The 4590-nt window shown below is 33.8% G+C and overlaps 1 long non-coding RNA gene across 1 annotated transcript; it reads left to right on the top strand.

The window, feature by feature from the left end:
- The first annotated feature begins 1628 nt into the window (after positions 1–1628).
- Positions 1629–3203, top strand: LOC124641291. The gene is made up of 2 exons (XR_006985660.1): positions 1629–1996; positions 2435–3203. It is a non-coding gene; the product is annotated as an uncharacterized LOC124641291 (long non-coding RNA).
- Positions 3204–4590: the final 1387 nt, after the last annotated feature.

Below are 4590 nucleotides of genomic sequence, written 5' to 3'. Positions count from 1 at the left end.
CGTAATATTTTTTATTTTTGATTCCAGGGATCCTAAACATATAGAGCCGTAGCGCGTGGGACGTCGTAAAAAATGCCGATAATCTCAATATCTAACACTTGATGACACTTATGATACAAGATAGTCGGAGTCTTTAGATAATGTATTGAAAAAGGCATTGTTTTACTACGTCACACATACTGCTGGCTCTATATATGAACTGCGTTTTGATGGAGCGCCTGCAATCCAGTGGACTGACAGCACCAACAACGGATCCCTTTTAGGCTTTCAGTGGAGAAAATACAGTTTTATTTACTTATAGACAAATAAAATTGGATTTTCGTCTACTAAAAGCCTGTGAGGACCCGTTAGTAGGTACTATAAGTGCACTAGATTGCAGGTTTCATCTAAACCAGTAGGTACTACATACGAGATAATAGCTATAACAATACCTAGGATGCTAGCATTACAATATGTATTGTACTTGTTACAATAAACATAAAGCTAGCATTGCAATACGAATAGTTATCATTACAGTTCAGGTCGTTATGTTACATAAATTGATTAGTAGATACAGCAAAATATTTAGTAAACCCAAAAAAAAAAAGTGTTTATGTATACAAGATCGCATAGTAGTCCTTACGATCGATTTAGTAATGTAAATTAGTGACGTATGGTTCTAATTACATTGGTATTGTAACAGGCGCGTTATTTGCACTGTATTGAGTACTATGTTGGTTGGTCAGTTAAACTTAACGTCTAGTTGTCCTTAATAAAACGATAGGTAAAAATAATAACAAAACGGTTTTTGTAAAGTCAACAACGAGTCTTGCTGTCACGGTTGCTAACAGAAGTTCTAGTTACAGTAGCATTTTTTCTCGTATAGATAGCCAGATATTTCTCTGCGTGTACATATAAAATCAAGGTGGAATAAGGTCATTGATACTGCTGGACTCGACAAGAGAATTGCTTCTCCTAGCCCACTGTCTAAAAGTAGACCTGCTCACACCTTTTATAGTCAGGTCATTCTATGATGCCCATTGATCGCGATTTTGCCTGATTGAAAGAAAAAGATTGAAATCTGATAAGATATTTACACCTGGTTATTACATCAATCTAATAAAAAATAGTAGAAATATTAATAAATTTGACATAGTTTTCTTCGAGAAAAATTTATGTGACAATCCAGAAGAAGGGAGAACAATCAAAGTCAAAGATTATAAGAAAGTGTTTGAAGAACGAATTAAAGTTTCTGTACCTGGTATATCTACTTGTCGAAAAGTTCTTTTCAGGAAAAATGGTCGGCCTGCGATGACTAACAGTATGACTTCTCATTACATGAAGCCTGTTTCTTTGTATCGCACTGGAATGTCGAGGTTGATAAGGGATGAGCCACAGGATTGCTACAATGTTCCTTTGAAACTAAAACCGGCAAAGGTTGCTGATATTGCCAAACTGTTCGAATTTGTGCCTGAACATTTGAGACATGTCTATGATGACGTATTTGCGGAAAATTCAGAAGTCGCCGAAGACATGGCAATTGAGCAAATCCTAAAAAAACCTAAACTTACTAATTTGTAATTAACTAATTTGTAAGTCCCAGATATTTAATGTCACATTTCTCTTAGAACTTCTTATTTTTATGTGATTCTTAGCTATTATTAAAGAAAATTTTCACAACTACCTACTAAGTGTATATCATTTATTATCCGTTAACCCAATAGTTACATTTCACAAGTAATTATTAACTTTCCTCAGTCCATTACGCAAAAGTAAAATAAAGGACTTGGGGATTTCGACTAGTTATTAACCCTTAATTTGAAAATGTATCTTTAAAGATACAACTTTGAAAAAATCTGTAACATTAAATAATTGTATTTTTTTGAATCGATCGATTTAATTATAAAGTTTGACTCATGACATCACTAGGAAAAGTAAGTCTATTGCATTTTCAACAACTGGACATCCCTATTTACGTCAACCTGAAAAAATGACGGACACGAAGAGCAACAAAGCTGTAAGTTTTATTGATTTTTATTATTTTTTATATGTGATGATGTCAGGTTCTTACTATTTTATGTGTGTAACGTAATATACTAACGATTTAGCTAAAATTATGGCTTAGAAATGTATTTATCGAGCCATGACACGTTGTCAAACCTCAATGTATCTTTAAAGATACTTTGCTCAAATGTCGACTATACAACATTGTATCTTTAAAGACACATTGCCAAAAGTTAACCTTTTATCGCACGTTTAATTTCTCGAAATGTTTACATAAATAAATATTAACTACACGCATGTGAGACCCTACAGCGTGTAAGGTTCCGTAGGATAAAATTAATTTTTATTTAGATTTTTTTTGCATATTTTTTGTCAAAATTTCATATAAACAGTTCAGTGTTCAGTTTGCTTGGGTTTGGTTTGGTTGCATGTGCAATTTTTTTGTTCGTAGGTATTACAACGAGCAAGATCAAAGCGCATTCTAGCGTTGATTCCTGCAGGAAATGCACGATCGGACGATAGTGCCACAACAGACAATGAGGAAGATAACACATCTTTGCCAGTTTATGGAATACAACATTCTCATAAAGGGTGATTTTTTTGCTGGTATCTTTTTGGCAACACTGTCTTTGGCAGATTACGCGTGAATCGTGTCTTGTGTCATTATCAAACTTGTTCAGTTTGGTCTATAATTTAACCATGAATCGACTTACGAACGAACAACGCTTGCAAATTATTGAATTTTGCTATCAAAATGCATGCTCGGTTAAGAGAGTGCATCGCGCACTTCTTCCAATTTATGTTTTTTTTTTTTAAATGGATGAATTGGACATGCCTGACATGTGGTTTCAACAAGACGGTGCCACATACCACACGGCACGCGAAACAATGGCCCAATTGAGAGCCGCCTTCGGTGAACAGTTTATTTCACGTTTTGGGCCCGTCAATTGGCCGCCTAGATCGTGTGATCTAACGCCTTTGGACTATTTCTTGTGGAGCTATGTTAAGGCTCATGTCTACAGGGATAAACCAGCAACGATTGACGCATTTATTCGTAATATACCGGCTGATATGTTGGAGAGAGTGTGCCGAAATTGGGCCTCGCGAATGGGCCATCTAAACCGGAGCCGCGGCCAGCATTTGCATGAAATCATCTTCAAACATTAAATTATATTGATTGTTCTATCGATTCCAATAAAGATTTCATCAAATTTTTCAAATTTTTTGTGTTTTTTTTGAAAATCAAATCCCATACCTCTTAAAAAATCACCCGTTAGTAGTTCCTCAACACCTTCACTGGATTCGGATAAAATGTAATGTGAGATTATGTCTAACTAAACAACGGAACTGTTTTTACGATTTTCATGTAAAAAAATAAATTTTCTTACCAATTAACTATTTTATTTTATAACCCCGATTTGGTAATGTATCCTTTTGGATACATTATCGAAAATCTATACATTCCTCCGTATTTGGCAATGTGTAAAATAAGATACATATTATTTCAGCGCAATTACTGAAAAAAACATTTTTACAATATTTTTCTCTATTTCCTTATATAGTTATCGGCACGAATCTTGAGCTCTGACCCACATCTGCGCAGAAGTGATTTATTAGCAAAGAACCAATCCCGACTGACGGCTTTGATATGATGCACTGCGGGCCAATCACCGCTTTAGCCCGCCCCCACGCCTCACTTCATACCACAAAAGGGACCCAAAAAATTACTTCTGCGCAGGTGAAGGTCAGAGCTCAAGATTCGTGCCGATTACTATACCTCGAATAATTAGACTACAGTACTTTTATTAATAAAATTTTATATCGATTATGCTTGCCAAATTAAGGGTTAAGATTAGTGTTTTTACTTGGTTAATTTTGTTATACTTTTACTGATTGTAATTTGTGATCTCTATTGGAACTTTGTTCCCAATAAACGTTATAATTTTTTTTTAAATTGTGAGTTTTCTTTAATTATACCCTCAAAAATACCAGCAACAAACTTATTTTACATAATCGTTTTCAATGATTACCATAATATCACTACCATTTTTTTTTTTAAATAAAATACTGGTTACACTCCTTTACCCTTATAGTTATTTAAAATTTTACCACAATAAGTCGGTAACTGAACATCACAATCTAACTCTGTAATGAAAATACACGTTTAATAATCCAGTAAAGCAATTCTATGCCTATGATTTTTAAGAAAATTACAAGAATAATTCATTTCATTTCATTTCTGTAATGAAAATACACGTTTAATAATCCAGTAAAGCAATTCTATGCCTATGATTTTTAAGAAAATTACAAGAATAATTCGTTAAGTAAACATTACTGGAATAATATTGATAAGTTAGGACCGTAAGATATCAATACAATAGCTTAAAAGTTATATGAAACCATTTTCGGCAATATGTATTTTCGTGAATAACTAATTCTGTGTATATTTAATACTGACACTTAATACTATAAACTATTCGAGTAAAAATTAAAACGACCTTCGGATTCAGATTCTTCCATTGAATCCAAGAAAAACTGACCGCCGTCTGATTCAATTCAGTCGGTATTTTCGAAGCCTGGATTCGAAACCAACTCCAAACTCTTTTA

The sequence above is a fragment of the Helicoverpa zea genome, chromosome 22, assembly GCF_022581195.2.
Source record: "Helicoverpa zea isolate HzStark_Cry1AcR chromosome 22, ilHelZeax1.1, whole genome shotgun sequence".
In the NCBI taxonomy this organism is placed as follows: Eukaryota; Metazoa; Arthropoda; class Insecta; order Lepidoptera; family Noctuidae; genus Helicoverpa; species Helicoverpa zea.
This window is presented reverse-complemented; position numbering and strand designations above follow the sequence as displayed.